The 21,870-nt window shown below is 39.2% G+C and overlaps 1 protein-coding gene and 1 long non-coding RNA gene across 5 annotated transcripts in view; one reads left to right on the top strand and one right to left on the bottom strand.

Moving 5' to 3' along the window:
* Positions 1 to 21,870, top strand: part of LOC309493155 (protein shisa-9) — a gene marked incomplete at its 3' end in the record, with an annotated part of 102,909 nt that overhangs the window by 29,437 nt on the left and 51,602 nt on the right. The gene's annotated exons all lie outside the window — the stretch shown is intronic.
* The window catches only part of LOC309493229, a 57,900-nt gene continuing 51,480 nt past the window's right edge, over positions 15,451 to 21,870 (bottom strand). Inside the window, exon 5 of the long non-coding RNA XR_014203832.1 lies at positions 15,451 to 16,269. This is a non-coding gene — a long non-coding RNA (uncharacterized lncRNA). The remainder of the gene's footprint in view (positions 16,270 to 21,870) is intronic.

The raw sequence follows: 21,870 nt of genomic DNA, 5'->3' as shown, positions 1-21,870 counted from the left end.
TGAGAGTTTCTCTTGGTAAGGACATACTTGGGTTCCTGTACACACAAGAATTTTGTGTGTGTGTGAGATGTGCCCAATGACACAGGCAGTGTTGGAAGGGCAAGCTAGCAAAGTGTGTAGCCAGCTTCTTGTAATTTAACACGATTTATCATAGGAAAGCTTAATGAGGCTCGATAAATGGGTGCCAAAAGTAGCATATAAAGTGTGTGTCATAACGGCACAACTATAGTGTGTGTTGGGACAAAATACAGAGGCACATCGAGGAGAGTGAGAGTGATTCTATTGACCAGCTCTGAAAATCCAATGAGGCCAACATGACTGGATTCATCCAACACAAACATCAGCCAGTGTAGAGCCCAACGTGCGCACACACACACACACACACACACACACACACACACACACACACACACACACACACACACACACAAAACCCATCCTATGCCACTGACCTTATAAAATTGCAGGGTCAGAACAGTGACTAATGACTGGTGAAATGTCTAGAAACCGAAATGATGTGCTTCATTTGGGTGTGTGAATGCACGTGCGCTCTGAGCAAACAGATCGTGCTGGCTTGAGTCCTTCAGGCTTTACGTTTTTATGCATAATCTGACCTTTAATAATTACCTTCAGTGTATTTGAAGGGCGAATCATATGCGAGTACGTTTGCAAACTGTGTGTGTGCTGCTAGTGTTATGGGTTTGTTTTTCATCTGTAAAATCTATCCAATTCAGCATGAAATGCTGAGTGATGGTTGGACTGTACAAACGCGCTGCTTTCTACTTGTATTATTTTAAAGTGCATGCTTGACAAGTCTCTTGGTCGGACATGCCAAGTTTTACCAAGACAGAGATAGATAACAGAGACAGAGAGAGTGTTTGAGAGAGTATTTGTGTGCTTACAAAGTAAACATGGTACGTCCGTGCTGAGTGCTTCCCTATTACATGATCATACCGGCAATAATGGAAGTGTCTTCTCAATGTTTTTTTAATGTCTAAAATGTATGAACATTTTGTGAACATGTGAAAAAAGAATGGCTGGGGGAAAAGAAAGAACATGAGAAGAACAAAATTAAGGGCAGAAACTTGTAACTAAGGTTTTAATAAGTGTGTCCTTAGGAAACACACATACTGTACCAAGATGCCTGCTTTCTATTTTAAAGTCGGCATCAGATTAGTACTTATTCATTGACTTAATACTTGTAGCGGTTACACTTTATTTCGATAGTCCACTTTTGACATTCCTCTAACTCTAAGTAACTTTGCAACTACATGCCAACTAACTACTGTACACTGTTAGGTTCAGGTTAGTAGAATAAGTTGACATGTACTTGCAAAGTTACTTATTAGAATGTCTGTTGGAGGACCATCAAAACAAAGTGTTTACAGATTTTAAACAGACAGTCTACTAATACTCTAATGACTGGTAGTTGACATATAGTTGCAAAGTTACTTATATGTTTAAGAATCAAATGTCTGACCATCAAAATAAAGTGTAACCCAAGTAGCTATCAAGTTGCCAGGAGTTAGCCATAATAGCAAATATTGGTAAACTTGAAAAATAGTTACCACTGGCTATGTTGGGATGCTCTCGAGGATGAACTTCACCTTCATCCTCCATATCCTGGTCAAGATGTCTTCTTTCAGCAGGCAGAGGTGAATGGGTCAATGTTTGTCTGGTTAGCATGATCCAGTTATCCCCTAGTGGTTGATGTCGTAACTACATCATCTGGTTCAAAAGGGCATTTTTCATTATTGATGTCCATTCAAAAGTATAGCTGTGTATTCTGACAAAATTAAAATGTTGCAAGCAACATATCACAAATATTAATATTACTGTAGATGTTTTTTTCCCCCAAGTGGTCAGTTTTTTGGAGGGCTCCTAAAAGTTTGAAATGGCTTGTCATGATCCAATCAATTCCTGACTGTTGCAAATGGCGAATGTCATTGTAAGCTCTTAAAACTGGCACATTTTAGCAGCGTAATGTTGTATGAACAACACATTAAAGATCTTCCAGATGGAAATACACACTGAATGTCTTATGTACGTGTACATTGGAGGACCTTGTGGTTCATTTTACGGATAAATCTCACCATAGATTTCTCTTTCTCCGATTTCATAGTGGGGTTTTTAAAAAAAAATTCTATAGTCTATATTTAGCTTTACTGACCAACACACTTGGGCCACAGAATACAGTCGTGTCCCATTAAAAATGCATTACGACTTCTAATAGATATGATTCCCAAAGCTGGCCCTGGAACTATTAATGCGCTAGACAAACAAACTGAACTCCACAGTGAGGCAGAAACCAGCGGGAGGCGTCTCACAGGCCCTTCCATACAAACCTCATGAATACACTGAAACCTGCTGCACTTCACTTACCCACAGGTCAAAGACTCCCGGGTGTTTTTCACAGCTTTTCAGAAGGGAAGAAAGGAAAAAGATGATGAGAACTGATGCAGAATGACTCTTGACACATTTGGTAGTGTAATGAGGAAGAAATGAATCTTGATTTGCAAAAAAGCCTAGAAAGAAAAAGGAATTTCAACTATAAAATTGTTACATATTTACTTCCTCACAGAAGCGAAAATAGTCCAAATGGTACAATTATCGGAATATGTATAAATACAATTCTGAAGCTGGAATAAAACTAAATTCCTTGATTCTTTCAGTATCTGCAACAGTAAGTATATTTCCACCTCCTGAGGAGTAAGCTAATTACCAATAACAAATCATGCAAATGCTACTACGTCTTGTTTACCCTTTTTATGAACATTCAATTGTGTTTGTAGGCCTACGATAAACCTTCAAGGCTGTAAGGGTGGATTTCCTGCAGGGGTTCAGTCTGCAAGACTGCCGAATGACTAAAGACTAAAGAAATGTTATTAGCAAGATGGTAGAAAATTCACCCAATTGTGAGACATTCAAACTGACCAATCAGATAATTACAACTTCCTCCACCGAACTAATGGTGTGACAATTTATCAACCCCCAAAGTGCACACATCTTGGCCTACAGGCCTTGATCACTATCAGCCCATCTGTTTTTTATTAACTCCAAATGGTCCTTGTGGTAAAAAGGGGGTGGAAAACAGTAAATCAAATGTCTTGGTTCATTTCAAATATCTTGGATTATTTTCAATCCTCCTTAACATGCTAATGCATGTTGCTTTAACTGTGTTAATTGTTGGTATAAATTAAAACTTAGTAGCCAGGTTAATTGTTAGCATAAAATGTTAAGTTGTGTAAAACCCTAAGATGAACTTCATTGTTAGCAATTAACGCTAACAAGTGGACTATTGTAATGATGTGTTTGGCTTTGAAATCTTGCTCACTGAAAACATTTCATTGCGAACAATATTGTCCTTACCTGTAATTAGCTTCCCAATTAACCGGCGTAGCCTCATCAGTGTCATTGTGATATTGTTTCCTGGCTCAGGCCATGAGAATACAGTCTGATTAGTCATTGTATTTGAAAGCATCTCAAAAAAAAAAAAAAAAAAAAGGTATGTAGAGGAGATTGGGGGCTAGTTGTCACACAGGGAAGGCTGTCAAATACTCTCTCATGGAGGATTTCAGTCAAAAGCCCAATTACACAAATACATGTTTTCTTCAGCTGTGGCTTTGTTTTCTGGATTCAAATATCTACTGTAAAACCATCTTAAATTACATTTCAATATCAAGTTTTTTTTTCTATAGCTGTTGGTTATAATTAAAATGAATAAAACCACACTGACATACACACACTGTAAAAACAATTGTTGTTTTAACTTAAAAGTAAGTGTTTGTTCTGCCTTAAAATTTTAAGTTTAATTTTTACACTGCAGGTTTATTATCATTAAATAAAACCAACATTTTTGTTAGCTGAAGTAAAGCTGAAATAAAATTAAACTAATCTAGAAATTAGAACGTTGCATTTCCTTGGCAACTACCTGCAATAATTTGAAGCAGTGAAGTTACTTAACTGGAAAGAATAAATAAATAAATAAAACTGAATTGAAAATAAACTCAACATAAAAATTTATATTTAAAAACTAACAAAAAAACAATAAACTAGTAAAAGTTACTACAAGTTAAACAAAATTTTTAAATATTAATAAAAACTATAATAATATATAAATAATACTATATACTAAAATACTACATTTTCCTCTCATCCTCTAGGTTACTTATTTTTGAGTAAATGTAAGGTCGAAGCAGGTTGTCGTGTTTATTGCATTTTGTAATTTTATCAATTACAATATCTGCTAAAACTATATTTGCATGGTTTGATATTTTTTTGTTTGATAATGTTTACATTTCGCTCAGTAACGTGCGGTGAAATCTTGTCATGGGTAGGCTGTCAATGTGGGATATATGTTCATATATTCATTCAGTTAATGTAGCAACCCAAGTTCATATCAGGCATCATCACATCACTGCCTGCATACAGCAAAGTCAGTCATATGTGAGGCTAATGCACAATCAAATCAATGGACAAATTAAAGGTAGGGTAGGTAATCATTTTTCTAAAAAAAAAACATTCCAAATTTGTTTAAACTGTCTTTATATACCAATACATAATTAAAATGTAAGTACCCTGAAAAAGAAAATTTTAAAATCGAGTGACTGTAGACCTTTTAATCTGCAATAAACACAGCTCATTATTTCCATTCACTCCACCCCCTCCCTTCTGAGCTCCTTCCAAAGCCACGCCCCCAAAACACATGAACGCGCGACGCCAAACGCTCAGGCTGGAACAAGACGCATTTATTACCTGAGACGAGTGGAGAGGAAGGAGCGCAGTACATACAGTGACATCATGTCAGAATCACATGTAATAAAATACCTAACTTTATCACTATGAATATAAACAAATAAGATTTCTTTTAGTACTCACTATCAAGCTAGCATATCGATAATGGTAAAGTTTCATTCGGTAACGAGCTATATTTATAAGGCAAAACTAAAAACAGGTTGCATTGATACACGTTTTTCCATTACCATCAGTTACACTGTGATGAAGATGAATTTCGTGTAAGATTCATAACATATACGGTGTTTTGCATGTAAGAGTTTCCATGATGAAAACATTGTTGACTCTAATGAAGACTAACGTACACTCCGAGTCCGGAGAAAAGTACCGCATCGTCGGCTCGAGGACAGGTCCGGGGTTGAGGGCGAAGCAGAGGAGGTCGTTCAAGAGTGCGGGCAGGGTCCGAGGAAGTAGTTTTTGCCTTGTTTGCCTTCGCTGACTGCATATGCAGGTGCTTTGAGCTGAATATTTCCGGGAACGGTGACATGTGATGAGTGCACGCAGGGCAGCGCGCGCAGTGGGGCTCGGGGCGGGCACGAGACATGAAGGCATCTGATTGGTTCTTTACATTCGCACCGAATGGCAGTGATTGGTCAGAGTTTTTACTGTCCTGCAGCTGCTACAGAGGTCTGATTTTTTTCATTCCTTTTTCTAAACACATAATGTATTGACTACTATCAGGATGGAAGGACCATTTCACCCAGTATAAAAAAAAGTGTTTCTGAACAGGATTACCTACCCTACCTTTAATGGACACATCTATCTTATGACTTATACAACAAACTAATGTTTTGTGCGGGACACAGTAAGAGAGGGAGGCGGCGCGATTTCACGCAATTCTGACTTTATATCTCGCAATTCTGAGAAATAATGACAGAATTGCGAGATGTAAACTCGCAATTGTGAGATAAAAAGTCGCAATTATCTTTTTAAAATGTTTTATTCTGTGGCGGAAACAAGCTTCCATACCTCCTGGCCTCTTCCTCCCATCCATCCTCCCTGACTCGTACCGTCACGGTAGAACACCGGCCCAGCTATCGGTAGGCGCCGGCGGTGCCGCGTAACCTACCTGAGAAAACGTTTTGGAAAAGACGGGCTATGGACCCAACCAACTCTATAGGAGGGGAGGGGAGAACTCCCTCACATGGTACAACCCATGCAGAGGCTGCGCAATGCGGTGTCAGAATGCGGAACGTGTGTAATGTAATGTAACTAACGTGACAAATGTAAAAAAAAAAAAAAAAAATCCTCGACCGGCCCAAAAGTGAAGCGGCCCACCGGGAACTCTCCCGATTCTCCCGATTACCCACCCCGGGCCTGTTGGCAGCCAACGCTAGGCGCCGCTAGATGCTAAGTATCGGGAAGCGCGGATTGAGTGAGAGCGAGTGGATCACGTGACATGAAGCAAGCTCGGTCTCTGCCCAAGCGGGAAGGAAGTCGACCGGAAGTTGAAGCCGGCCGCGTGCCACCATCTTGTAGCAGAACTTCACCTGCTGTTAGCATCCCATTGACTCCCATTCATTTTGGCGTCACTTTGACAGCGAATAACTTTACATCTGAGGCGTTTAAAGACTCCATTTGTCCATTATTTATTTCTAAAGAAACACGACAATGTATAAAATGCCCCATTACCTTGTAGCTTATGTTATGGCCCCGTAAAAACAGTTTTTGTAAAAGTAGGCTAACGATTGCGTCATAACCACGCGACTCTCTGTCGCACAGTAGAGAGATTACCGTATTGACGGGAGGAGAAGCTCGCGGGCAATCGGGGAGATGTGGAGGCAAAATGACAAAATAATTAATCAGAATACCTAGCAAAAGTTTCTCCTGCTCCTAGCTCATGGATACCTCCTACTCACGCTCTCCGTCTCTGCAAGATTCGGAAGGGAATGATTCAGATTTCTCATGCCACAGCCACTAGAAGACAGACGGGTTGCTCACGTCACATCTACGTCGTGAAGCTCAGTTTGAGTCTGCGCGTCAGGAACGGAAGTCCTAAAAAATCGCTGAAAATGGGCTTCACTTGCCTCAATTGAGTTCCAATGAGATGACTCTGTCCATTTCTTATACTGTCTATGTCTCTGCCTCAATGTTGATAATTCAAGACAGCATGAGAACTGATTGCGCATGCGCAAATCTACGTAAACTACGTTCTATGGACCAAAGAGGCACTGCTAACCTCTGCCTCAATGGCCATGGCCTTGAATTTCATGCATGAAACAATGGTTTTAGGAGCAAACAATGGCAAAATGAGTATATTATATGTGTATTCCTGACATTTTTTGTTACAAAAATTAATATTTGGAATAAAATAAATGCAATTAATAATGCGGTGAATTAATAAAGCTCTTGGAATTAATAAATGTAATGTCAACATTTCCTTTGGTGAGGCACTGCCTACCCTGCCTACCCTGACCGCACGTCCCTGCTTTCGCTAAGAAAATATTAAATAGCCTATTAGCAGTTCCCCAAAAGATTCCCCATATAGTGTGACAATTGCTAGTGTGTTCATTGATCTGGATCTTTTTTTCCTGGACAATAATAGTGGAAATGTTTAATAGCTTTCTTGTAGCCAAGACTTTAAAGTCAATGTCTGTATAGAAACTGTTTGTCTAATATAAAACTATCTTCTGAAATATTCAGTGAAGTGTGGCAACTATCCCTGGTCGCCTTTACTGTTCCTCTACAGAATGTCCTGCTGGTTGAAGACGTGACCTGTCAGTTTCTATGCATGCTTGGACACATTAAGTTGTGGTGCCCATGCGGGTGACAGAAAATGGTAAAATCTCATCTCCTCGTAATATCCTGTCAATTTTATTGACTCTATCTATCATTAACCACTGCACCCTAAAACCCCACTTCAGCACCTCTGACACAACAATAGGCCTACTCTATCACGCGCACATTTTCACACACACATGTCCTGTTCTGCTTCACTGAAGATCGAGAGGGTATAGAGGGCTCTTTGGCAGCCCCAGGCTCGAGCTATCAGAGCCCTTTGAGATTTGCAGTTTCACTGCATGTTACCTGTCTATCAATGCCTCGGTGAGGAAGCTGAACTGCACGTTACACACGGACGGACATCACTACGGCTATAAAGGTGACCGTCTTGTAAAGCTACTAAATGGACCATTGCGCCCATGATTATTGCAATTCCTTTAGGAAACTGCCACCTTGAGCTCAAGAGCAAAGATGTCATTGACAGATGCTGCCACTACGGATGGATTAGACACCGATTACAGAGCTTCACCGCAGGATACTGCTCTGCCCCAGATTTCATTTTGACTCAAATACCACGAGGAGTAAAAGGCTAAAAGCAAAGAAATGATGTATTTTGCTGGGGAGACATAAAAAATAAAGTCAGAAGGCAAACTAGTCTAACGGCAGAAAGACATTACTAAAAGGGACACAAATTATGTAATGTCATACTGTCATGACTTTGATTTTCAAAAAAAAAAAAAAAACTGAGAAAAAAAGACAACATCAACATCCTGGCACTCTCTTTGATGTAAAGAAAGTGAATGAAGACTGGGCAACCCAGGCTCACTGAGAAAAACATACCAGCAATTACATTTCTGCAAACTTATATTATTACCTTGCGGCATTTTTAAAGTAAAATGTCCAGTGAGTGGTGCTAAAAGCGTGTTAAATTTTCTCTTAAAGGGTTAGTTCACCCAAAAATGAAAATTCTGTCAGTAATTACTCACCCTCATGTTGTTCCAACCCCGTAAGACCTTCAGTTCATCTTCGGAACACAAAATTAAGATATTTTTGATTAAATCTGAGAGCTGTCTCACTCCTCCATAGGCTTCTAAGACATTATAACTTGCTGGCCCAGAAAATGCATTAAAGACATCGTTAATATAGTCCAAGTGACTACAGTGGCTCAATCTTAAGTTTATAAAGCGACGAGAATACTTTTTGTGCGCAAAAAAACACAAAAATTACGACTTTATTCCACTATTCATTTCCTTCTCTCTGGGCCTCGAGATTTTTTCACGTAAAATAACTGCGTAGCGCGTCTGTGTTATACGTCACACGTAGGCTCACTATTGGCCGACGCTGGTCATGTGTGTGATGAACGAAGGTCTTACGGGGTTGGAACAACATGAGGGTGAGTAATTACTGACAGAATTTTCATTTTTGGGTGAACTAACCCTTTAAACAGCTAGTGTGTTCTATGAATGAATGAACATGAATATGGCAGCAATTTTACATTGTTTTTTGTGAGTATCGTGGCAGTTCGGAAATTAAATATCCAGAGAGTTGCAAAAAAAGGTTAATGCTCTATTGCGCTTGAAAATAACGAACCACCTACATTAAACACTACCCTAAACCAAACTGATAGTTTTAAGAAAAGCAAACATGAGATAAAAACGCATTTTCGGAAGCAACCATATATACAAGTCTTTGAGCTCTTTTATCGTGACTCGTGCTTCACTGGACTTGTTCTCGAGCGCTCCGAGTCTCAAGTGCAACGCTGTACCAGATGAGCTACCAAGCAAGTTTACTAAGTCAGAAAAGCAGTACATATGGAGCTGGTTATATGATGCATTATTGTCAAATTGTATTAGTTTATAATTCATGCAACAAACAACAAGAAAACAAGTCTGTTTGATAATTGATAATCTACCACTGTAATCATAATTTGTGTGAAAAATAATAAAAGTTGTTGGTGACTTACATCCAGTATTCATTTCAGCTGGAAACTGCAGTGAATTGTGTATAGGTATGTTTTTAGAGTTTTGCAAGCACATTTTTTCAAAGGAGCCTACAGTATGTTGGGACTGGGGATATCAGACTCCAAAAATGAGTATCATGAAAGTTGTCTTTTTAAATCATGCACAACATGCAGAGTCTTCTAAAGCCACAGTAGATCTGTGTGTGGACTAGACCACAAATCATTATTTACTAATAATATTAGCCTCCAAAGCTTTTAAAATGGTCTCTATTTTTTTTTTAAATGCCTTTGGATGCCACTGCAGGACGACTGGTTCCTGTCTTATGACCATGGAAAATTGTCCATAAGTCATATGGATCACTTTTATGATGGTTTATTCTGCTTTAATATTAAAGCTTTACAGCCCTAGTCCCTTTAACTTTCATTATGGTAAAGAGTGGCCAGGATATTTTTAACAAAACAAACAAAAACAAACACATTTTCTGAAGAAAGAAAGTCATTGTGGTTTGTAATGACAGGGTGAGTAACTGACGAAGAATTTTCATTCCTACAATACATATTAATTTTCACTCAATCACGTTATCTGGGTAATAATAATAATAATAATAATAATAATAAAATATATACAGTATGCTGATTCAGGAGGCTTTTTGGCTTCTAAATCTAAAACTATTTGGCTTCAAAATTGAAATCTCCTTTTTATGCATAACCATAAAATGGACACACTGAACCGTGTCGACTTCAGTTTAAAAAGCCGTAGCTGCCTGTGGTGCGTGTGTTCTGTTTTCGGCTTCCACTGCACGCAGAGTATATTTGTGGTCCCCAACTGTTTAACAGTAATACACACACAACACATACAGACATTTTGCAGCATTACATAACGTGGGGTGATATTGAATACACCCCGGGCACAGTGTGTGACATCATTTAAACGCATCTCATTTCCCACCCTTGTAATATAGCTAATGAACAGCAAACCTAACACACACACACACAGTATTCATACAAGCTCTGTTCCAAAACATAGTCAACTGCCTTGCTGTCTACACAATGAGCACTAAAATGGAACTTAACAACAGTGCTCTGGCTAGGCTAGCATTCATGTGCCACACTAATCAAAGTGCATAGGAGATCCAAACATTAGTATAAGATAAACATTAGCATTCTAGCTAACAGGGAACATTCTCAGAACTTCGGCTAACATTCTGGAAAAGGTTCTCTTAAAGTTATAAACAAACGTTCTTCAAAGAACATTAATAGAATGTTTCGTTCGAAGTTATCTGGTCTTTAATAATGTTCTCAAAATGTTAGCACAAATATGTTATTTATACATTGTTCATGACACGTTTTTTTTCTGAAATGTTTTAGCTGGACGTTCATCTAAATGTTTTTATGTTACTAATTTGTTGTTTAAATCATTTAAAAAACATGCCATTTGGAATGTTCAGAGAACTTTCAGAAATAACATTTTCATAACGTAATGGGAACGTTAGCAAAACGGTCATATTTTTGTTTGCTGGGTTGTAGCTTATGCTAATGCTAATGCTGCTTCAGTATAATCAAATAGGTAAAAAAATAAATAAAAATAGGTAAATGTTTTTGCTGTGCATTCTGGGATTGCCTTCTGTGTGAAGAAAACATGCATTTTGAAATGAGGTATCTTAAAAGGTATCTTTGAACAGCATTCATGTCAGGAGCACGCTATGAATCTTGGAAATGCTTGAAAAAGTAGGGAGAGAAAGTTTTGAGAGATTATAGCTACACATATGTGGTTTCAAGTTTGTATTTAAGTGGATGTATAGAAAAACATATTGAACCGCTAGTGTGTGAGGGAGGTATTCATCTGTGTGTATGATACATTACCTCATAAATATTTATGTTTGGTGGTCACGTAACTTCCTCTGGCCACTCTTGAACTTCATACCTCAACCGTCTGCAGACAGAGACACAACACAGAAGGATCAAAAGCTGAAGCGGTGCTTGATTTGCTATACATCATGTTTTTAATGAGATAACAATTTTTCTTTAGAGTAAAACTAGCTGTATTTGTGAATATATAGAGCCAAGATACACGTCATAATCAGGTGCGACAAGCTATTTTCTGTGTTTATCTGAGTTGATCTCCAAACCAGCCATGACTGGAACATGACATTTTGCTTTCTATGCCTGTAGCGTTGGGCCACACAGTAAAAAATGTTTTGTCTGGTTTTGTCTTGCATAATTCTGATTTACGTAACTGGATAAAAGTTTTTTTTAAGTTTTTTTTGTGTACCTAAAACCAGATTATTGGAGTTTTTTTTTAAAAACTGGTATAGAAAAACAAGTTTAAAAAAAATCTGTGCATTACCAGCTTAGAAAAGATTCATGAATATTAATAATCACAAAAGGAAGAATATATTGATCAAAACTATACTTTTTTCTACTTATATGTTAGTGAATAAAGTCTATGCTCTAATTATTTTTAACCATTTAATTTGCACAAATTTTTTTTGGTTAATGACGAAAGAATAAAACTGATCAAAATTCAGTTCTAATACTTTGAAGTTAGCTTCCAATACTTTCAATGTTAGCTCAACATGCAACTGGTTATAAGTAAAAATATTAGGCCATTTGATATGGCTGAATCAACCAGGATCAGATCCAGTAAAATTAGTTCATTATAATAAAAATGCATGTTTTTGTTGTTTGTTGTTACCCAGCACGGGTAACTCCGCCCCCAGTGAAATTGGCCTAAAATTGGTCCAAAATTTGTCTCCATATAACTGTATTTTGAACATCAAATATGTTGATTTGTTGTGTCGTGCTGTAATTTTGATTTCAATTTGATTGAAAACTACTTGATTGAAAATTTTCCCCGTCACACCTAATTGGATAAAAGACAACATATGTGGTGCTCACGAGAAATTCTTGATTTGCAGGTGAAAAATCCAAACAAAGGTAGCCTACTTTTTAGAATGTAAAACAGTACAGGTGTTTGGCCTTCACAGTGAGTTGTGTGTTTGCACATGTGCTTTGTGCCTTAATCACATTGAAGGAAAGTCGATGGCTAATTTGCAATTTGTTACAACAATTGAGTACTTTACCTTCTTCTCTCTCTCTCTCTCACTCACCTTGATCCTGAATTACTGCTGCACAGTTTCCTGTTAATTCCCCATAAAAAAAGAATGTGAAAACACAAAGCAGCGCAGCGATAAGTATCACCAATGAGCTGCTCAGAGCTTTAGCCCTGCGGGAGGACCGATTCTTTCCCTCTCGGCGTCTCATCCCTCATTTTAGAAGCTCAGCGCTGCTCAGTCATCCTGAACAGACTTGTTCCAGGAAGGGATGGCAGGAGGGGATGGATGGGGGCTTTGTCAAGGCCGAGTGTAGAAAGAGAGGACCTGATTGGGACCAGGGGGTGTGAGGTGGGGATTATACAGATATTTATCTTGATCTCTGTCCTGTCAATCAAGCTAGACACACTGGAGACAGTCGACGGGAAAATGAGGGAGATCGAGTAAGCGAGTGGAGGAAGGACAGAGTGTGAGAAGTGGAAGAAGGAGGGAAATGTGTTAGTTCATTTGACTGGTGAATCAAGTAGAATCAAAGAATGAAGGCTCATTCTGACAAACAAAATGGGGTATAGAGAGCATCTATTTTAACTTGATACATTACCTCAAAAACTAAACGTTTATGGTGCGAGATGCTGAAAATAAAAATCCTTCTAATGCATACAGTATTTAGAAATACCATCAGATAATAATAATAATAATAATAATAATAACCCACTCCATTTTCCATCTTTTTCACACTGACTGCTTGGCGGAGTTATGTGTAGCTTACTTTTTTTAGCTGACAAAATTTCCAAATTGCTCATCCCTAACAGTGTTGTTATTATTAACTATAACTAAAATTATTAGAATTTAAATAAAGCTGAAATAAAATAAAATACAAAAATTTGATGAAAAACTTTTAAGTCGAAGTAGTAGAATGACAAACTAAAACTGAAATAAAAATAAAGCTACAGTATAGAGAAATGTAAAACAACAACAACAACAACAACAAAAAAGACAAACGCACATAACAAAATTACTAAAACATGACCTAAAAAAAAAAAAATGAAAATATTATAATAAAAGCCAATTCAAAATATTAATAAATACATTTAGTATATAATTAACTCACTGTATCACTCAAGAATATTAACAAATGTTAATTGCAACTATAAAATATAGCTTTTTGTTTTGAACAGCAATAACCCCTGCAGACGGGCTTCATATCTGCTCTATAAAGCATGCAGGTGCAGTCTGACCTTTACAGAAGGAGGTGCAGGTCCACATGGAGGTTCAGGTCATTCATCTTGGAGGTGGAGAGCGGTTTTCTCTCATTCCAGAGAGGAGGGTGGTTGGTGCGCCAGTCGGTGTAGTGGTGCAGGATTGATGTTTTTATAAACCTTCACTCAGCAAAGGTCCTGGTGGTTCATCATTTCTCTCTAATTGCACCGTCTTGGACTGTGGTGTGTGCACCAGTTCAGTCAGTCGATGTTTGTGTGTGAAAGAGAGGGACTGTTTTTTTCTCTCAAGTGGATTAAATACCTACGTGAAGTATTCATCCTCATAAGGGAGTGATAAATGTGTGGATTTATTTTCTCACTTTAAACCCCTCATCACATTCAGCCACTCAGTTCACTGAACCTGGTCTAACAACATTCTGGCCCCTCAGTACCCAAAGCAAAAACCCTTCGGTGTTTCTTCCACAAGCACATTAGCTCGAGAACAGCTGACCCAAATTGAAGTGCTTGGCTCAAACCACATGTCCATTGTGGATGTGTTTGGAATTCTCTGTGCGGCCGTACACCAAATGGCTGTTGGTTTTCAGACAGTATATCCGATTAACTTGATTTGGGATTAAATTGCTTGCACAAAATTTAATTTACTGGGTACCTCTGGCCCACATCACAATCAAACACACACAGATTCAATGTTCTGTTTAATGTGCAATGTTATCTATGTTTAATTTTCAACATTGATAATAATCAAAAATGTTTCTTGAGCAGCAAATCATCATATTAGAATGATTTCTGAAGGATCATGTGAGTAATGATGCTGAAAATACAGCTTTGGTAACATGCATTAATAATGCCTGAATAATTGTAGTTATAATACATTATAACATTTATATATTAAACACACATATGCATTAAATACATGACAAACATTCCATTTTATATGTAACAAGGAATTTGCTAATATTATAATGCATTTTAACTTGGTTACAATTATTTACGAAAAATATATAATGATTATAATGTACATTATGAATACATAAAGGCTTTAAGTAAAGCGTTAACAAATATTTTTGTGGCATATTTTTATACATATACACATATTGTGTATAATACAAACTAAAATGCCCCCCACGCCACAGCAGTAAAATCTCAGTCGTATAAAATATCAAACATGAATATTATATATTATGTACATAAAACATCAGATACATCCTGATTGGCTGTGACTGTGTAGCGTTGCACTACATTTTCTCTTCTCTTTTGGTGTGGACAGTCAAATTACCTGTCGCTCACCAGATACTTGTTACATGGAGAATTCGCATACAATACTGTGATAAAGTAAGTACACCCCATAAAAAGTGACATATAAAGACACACATATAATGGATTATCATTTCATTAACTTTAAAAGATAAAATGTAATATAATTTAACAAATGACACTTGGATTTTGTATTTGTAATTATTTAAACAGGTTAAATAAACAGAAATGACAATTTTACTGAACATCAAGTGGTTAAAATTAGAATGAAGTGCACCAATTATATGAATCAAGTGCAAATTAGTAGAACATTCTTTTTTTTAAAAAGGTCTGGTTTGGTCATAAGCTTTGAAATGTATCGAAAGAAAGAGTCCTTTAAAAGGAAGTTTGTTGAGACGTGAATTTGGAAAGGAATTTAAAGATTTCTTAAATTTTCCATAAATATGTCCAGAATGAGTTCCAGTATCAGTATGACCACATGTTGCAAAAGGACAAACCTTTTCACATTGGGTACTTACTTTTTCACAGCACTAAATTGAATCGAATTGAATTCTTTCTTGAAACTGCTCACAGTCTATCGGTTCTCACTTTTTTAAAAATGTATTCCTCTTCTGGCTCTCTCTTTCAAAAATATCCCAAAATTCTCTCTCTACCCCTTTACCTAACACTTTAATTTCAATTCACACACACACATTCTCAAATCTCTTGTGCGTTAAGACTAAAAGCTCTGTCTCCCCTCAGTAAATACTCTCAAATCGCTCACGGATTTTATCTGAATCTAGCATTTTATTTCTCACCTCCCTCTGACATCTCGTAGGAATGTGTGTGTGTGTGTGTGTGTTAGACATCACAGGCATATAATGCAGTGCTCGGTTTAGCCCAGTCAGCTCTACAGATAATAACACAATTTACAGTTATAGCAATGCAACCACTAGGATCAAAGTGACGCAACCATAGAAGGACACAAAGTCACACACACATTCATAAAAAGCGAGAGCATGTGCCCTTGAGTGAAGTGCAGTATATAAACCCAGTATTCCCATTGGCCCAGTTTAAAAACAGGCAATCAATGAAAACTGACCTGTTCATTTGAAAGTGAGGAGGTATGACCCAGCATTTCGCCCTCTGAGTGTGTTAATCTCTCTCTCCATCTCCTTCTTGATAAGGCCATAATGAAAAGTGCCGTTATAAAACAAAACGAGTTGGTCCAGAGGAGAGAGAATGAGTTCTTTGATGGAGTTCCACAGGGGACGAGATCACAGGACGTCTATATGAGAAAGATCAGAAAACAACCTCAGCAAAAGCACAGAAAGAGACATGAGAAGGAGAAATGAAGCTCTTTAATGTGTTGTCTCTTGACCCAAAAATGAACACCCTTCATGTCATTCCAAGAACGAGTTTCGCAGAATCGTACTGGTTGCACTTTTCCACAACAACTGAAACTTATAAGCAGGATAACTGAGGAAAGAAAACAAGAGACAGGTGGTGCTAATCAATCAAACAATGAGTAACTATGACAACAAATGCAAACATACTTAGAAATCTGCGTCTGCGTCTGAAATCGAATACTTCCCTACTATATAGTATGCGAAAAACAGTACGCCATAGTAAGTCTACAGTAATTGCATAGTATTCGAAAAACGGCTCCGGTTACTATCGTAACCTCGGTTCCCTGAACGCTTGCACAGCGGATCAAACAGGGAACACGCCGGCTAACGCAATGTCTCGTCGAGGTTACGATAGTAACCGGAGACGTTCCCTTTCGAGAGTGGTAACTACATTGCATAGCAACACTGCGGGAACTGTATTAAATCCCGCCGTGAGAGTAGTGAAGATAAGCCTGGAGAAACAGGGTCAACACCAACCAGAAGAGACAGACAGTCAGCCAATAGCCGCGCCGCTAGGATTGCTTGCATCTGATAGGCGGAACTAGACCAATGAGACATCAGCTCCGACCCTATCAAAATGTGCATATACAAACGCAATGAAAGCGCAGGCTGCACTGATCCAGGGTTAAGCATGAGGGTTAAACACAGTGTCAATGGCAGTAGCGGTAATCACTGCATAGTTGGTTACAATAGTTCACAATACTGTGACGCCACAGACGGTACATCGAGCTTGTAAAATCTGGCAAAGGTGTTCTGAGATGACCAGCCAGCAGCAAGACAGAATGAACTCGTCGAATGTCTGATGTTAAGGGGACAATCTTTCCCCTCGCATTCGTAAGCCAATGCGATAACATCCACAATCCAGTGAGAAAGTCTCTGTTTTGAGACAGCACGTCCCTTAGTACATACACCAAAGCACACAAAAAGCGGGTCTGACTGACGAAAGGCGGCAGAGCGATTCACATACATCCGCAAAACCCTGACAGGGCAAACAGCGCTCTGAGCATCAGTGTCACGCGAGGATGACGGCTCAGCATATAATGCGGGCAGGGAAACAACCTGTGCTTTGAACGGTGTAGACTCTGACTTAGGCACGTAGCCCCGTCTTGGCCGGAGAGTAACGCTGCAGTCGCCGGGTCCGAAACAGATATAATCGTCATTCACCGAGAATGCGTGTAAGTCTCCAACACGCTTTGCAGAGGCGAGAGCAAGGGGCAAAGGCGTTTTCAGGGAGAGCTCCTTAACAGCAATCGAAGCTAAGTCTCGAATGGCAGTAGAGAGAGAGCCCTCAAAGCTAGAGCTAGATCCCACGGCGGCACCAATGGCGGCCGTGAAGGACACAATCTCCTCGCTCCCCTGAGAAATCTGGTCACCAGAGTGGGAACAAAACGAAGCAATAGCGGCCATATACACCTTCAAGCATGGATGGCAAACTCCCGCTATCCAGTCTGTGCTGTAGGAAGCGCAAAACATCCGACATGGAACAGATCACCGGGTCATATCGTGCCGTTCACCTGAGACAGCAGGTCCTTCCTGAGGGGGATTTGCCATGGGGGAGCCACCATTATCTCTCTCAGGTCCGCAAACCAGGACTGGTTTGGCCAGTTCGGGGCCACAAGGATTACTGACGCTCTCTCCTCCCTGATTTTGCATAAAACCATAGGCAGAATCTTCACCGGAGGGAATACATAAAGCCTGGCTTTCGACCAACGTGATGTCAGAGCATCTCCCATCAGCAGGGAGTGAGATAGCGATAGTCTGACAGTGCGAGTTCTCGCTCGTGGCAAACAGATCCACGTCTGCCCTCCCGAATAGATCCCAAAATCACACTGATCCGGGGTGAAGCCTCCACTCTCCTTGAGGAATCCCGTTCCTCGAAAGCATGTCCGCTCCGCGGTTTAGGCAACCAGGGATATGCGCCGCTCTGATGGAGAGAAAGTGTTTATCCACCAACAACAGGAGACTCACTGCTTTTTTGAAAAGAGCTCTGGATCGCAGGCCACCCTGGTGATTTATGTACGTAACCACAGACGTGTTGGTTCATCAGTACATCAGTACATGCTGCTGCTCCAACCTCGACCGAAAAACTTCCAGGGCTAAGGACATTGCCTTTAATTCCAAACGGTTTATGTGCCACTCTCTCTGTGACTCCGACCACAGACCTGAGGCAGGCACGCCCAAGCACACTGCTCCCCAGCCTGAGGTCGACACATCCGTCGAGACTACGGTGCGTTGTGTCACTATTCCCAAAGGCACTCCTTGGCTGAACATATCCGGGTTGCGCCACAGTCTCAGAGGGCTGACACAACTGTGAGTGACCGGAATGCACGTGTGACCTGAAGACCACGCCCTCGGCGGGACTCGTGTTTTCAGCCAAAACTGCAGTGGCCGCATATGCAGCAGGCCCAGATGGCACACTGAAGAACCCACCGCCATCAGCCCCAGAAGCCTCTGAAATTCCCTCAGTGAAACAGACCTGTCCAGTCTGAAATGGTGCAGAGTCGATGAAATTGTCTCTTCTGAAACACGCTCTTCTGCACATTCACATGCAGTCCCAGCGTATCCAGATGGCGAAGCTGCGTTTCCACGTGACTGATTAGCACATCTCTTGAGTGAGCTAAAACCAGCTAATCGTCCAGATAATGCGCATTCCGCTCGTTCTGAGGTGAGAAAGCACTGCGTCCACACACTTGGAAAAAGTGCGGGGTGCAGCTCGGCACTTTTGCAGCTTGGCGCAGTGGGCGCACGTGGAGTCTGTGAAGGCCGCCTCGGCGTGGGCGAGGCCCAGGCAGGCGACGCAGAACTCATGTTCGTCGGGCGGGTCGATGGGGCCCGCACAAATCTGGCAAGTTGAAGCCATCGGATGTTTAGAGAAAAATATTCCTAGTCCTCCTGGTTCAGCTTCCACGATGGCAGCGTGAAGAAAGAGATTCTGACACAATTGGCGTGCCCATGCATTTTATACTGCCCGCAATCCTGTCAGTATTTGCATACTTCATGACAATTGACCAGCTGTTCCAAGCTGGCGTTAGCCTATAAGATTTTAACAAAAGTGGAGAAGGGAGGAGTTCCCCCAGCATTGCTACGCAATGTAGAGTTACCGCTCTTGAAAGGGAACAGTAGGTGAAAAGTACCCGGGTGACCTACTACTTCCGGCGAGATTCTGAAGTGTGCATTCGATGGACACTTTACTGTTTTATTTGTATAAGGTCCATCCGTGCCATGAGATATTTCAAAAAGTGGTGGGGACATGTCCCACACCCACAAATTACGCCTATGAGTACATCCGAATTTCATTCATACTACTTTTCATATACTATATAGAGCTTACTTTTTTTTAACGGTTGCAAAGTAAATTCCAATTCAAATGTAGTACCTACCCAGTACGTGACTTTGGATGCACTGCGCTGCAACAACTTGAGGCTGTCTACGAACGTGACAAAGCAACCGTCGAAAATTCATTTGTTTTTCGTGTTCAGAAGTAGCACGAGCGCTTGGAGTACATCAGGAATAAAACGGGGCATCACTTTACTGTCTGGAAGTTGTTGTGTCATGTCGCATTCAGTGCAGACAGCATCACTGACTTTTTACGTGGCGCCTCGCCCGCTTGCTTACAGTGCAGACTCTAAGGAGCCAGAAAAGAAGAGAAAACTTTTTATGCATTTTAATATGCATTAAAAGTTTTATGCTTTTAATGGGCTGATCATTTACGCAACAACAGTGTTTTGGGGGTCTGAAAAAGCAAACTTTTAAAAATAGGTTTCAAAGTGCACGTTTTTAAAAATTATACCTTTATCATCCCTGTGAAAACTACAAAAACGTGAATCTGTAAAAATGCTGATGTCAAATGCATGCGTATTACGTGTTTAGTCTATTGGCGGGTAGTGTTTCTTTATAAAGTGACATCGCTAACTACAGGCCTGGCATGAATAATACAGCGTTTTTAATTGTTTTCACAGATCAGTGTGAATGGGGATCATTTTGAAAATGTTGTCTACGGGAAAACCTTTCTGATTTTTAGTACATTGTTGTTAAACATATCCTAAAACAATAACTGAACGTGACATTGATATTGTGAAATATTACAATTTAAAATAACTGTTTTCAATTTGAATATATTTTAAAATGTAATTCATTCGTGCGATGATAGAAAAGCTGAATTTTCACATGATCCTTCAGAAATCATTCTAATATGCTGATTTGCTGCTCAAGAATCATTTCTTATTATTATCAGTGTTGAAAACAGAGAAAATAGACCAAAAAAGAATGCACTCTTTGTTTGACCCAGTCCCCTTTAGGTGGACTCAACCCTTAAATCCAGTAGGAAACAACTCAAAGAACTAACATCAAAATATGACTTCCATCAATTTGTAAATGGACCCACTCGCTTGACAAAAACATCACAGACAGCAATAGATTTAGCTTTCTCAAATAAGCCGGAAAGAGTCTTAAAAACATACAATCTGGTGTGTGGCTTATCAGATCATAACATGATATTAATCTCCAGAAAACTCTAAAAAAAACGTCTAAATGAATATAAATATGATCGAAAAGCAACCAAGTTAATAATCCCCCGTAAGGATCTTATTACATTTGAGAATGAGTTAGCAAACACTAATTGGGATGAAGTCTCACAACATAGTCATGCGAACGAGTGTTGTGATATATTTACTTCTACAATGAGTAACATTTTAAATAAGTCCTTAAAACAATGTAAAAGGCCACAAAAAAAAGTACAGCTTCCATGGGTAAGTGATGCAGTACGACAGTTAATAAAAAAAAGAGATTTTGCTTTAAAAACCTATCTTAAAACCAGATATGACACAGATCTGATGTTATTTAAAGGTTTACGAAATCAAGTAGTGAAAGAATTGCGCAACTTAAAAGCAAACTATTATATGAAAATTCTAACTGAAGCTAAAGGAAATTGTAAAGCAATGTGGAAACAAATTAACAGTCTAATTAAACCTAATGCAAATACGAATAATTCATATGAACTAAAATGTGAAGAAAAAAACATATCAGACCCTGTCCAAGTTGCTAATGCTTTTAATCAATTTTTTATTAAATCAGTACAAGATCTTGCTTCTAATTTTTTAGATGACGAGCCCAATAGTGGCAACTTAAACATATTGTCATCAGCAAATGAGAATTCCTTTAAAATTAGAGAAGTGGATCAGGCTGTGGTACTGAAAGCTATTTCAGACCTGAATACTAATTTATCCAAAGACAACTATAACATAGATGTAACTCTCATCAAAAAATATTCTCAAATTATTATTCAACCTTTGACCCACATTATAAATGTCTCTATTAAAACTGGAATATTTCCAGATGCGTGGAAAAAGGCACTGGTTAAACCCATCTTTAAGTCCGGGGATACCACAGACGTTAGTAACTATCGACCAATAAGTCTAGTTCCGGTAATGTCAAAAATACTAGAAAAAATAGTTTCAGAACAGCTAACACAATATTTAGAA

The sequence above is a fragment of the Leuciscus leuciscus genome (assembly GCF_965113295.1).
Source record: "Leuciscus leuciscus genome assembly, chromosome: 1".
Classification (NCBI taxonomy): domain Eukaryota; kingdom Metazoa; phylum Chordata; class Actinopteri; order Cypriniformes; family Leuciscidae; genus Leuciscus; species Leuciscus leuciscus.
This window is presented reverse-complemented; position numbering and strand designations above follow the sequence as displayed.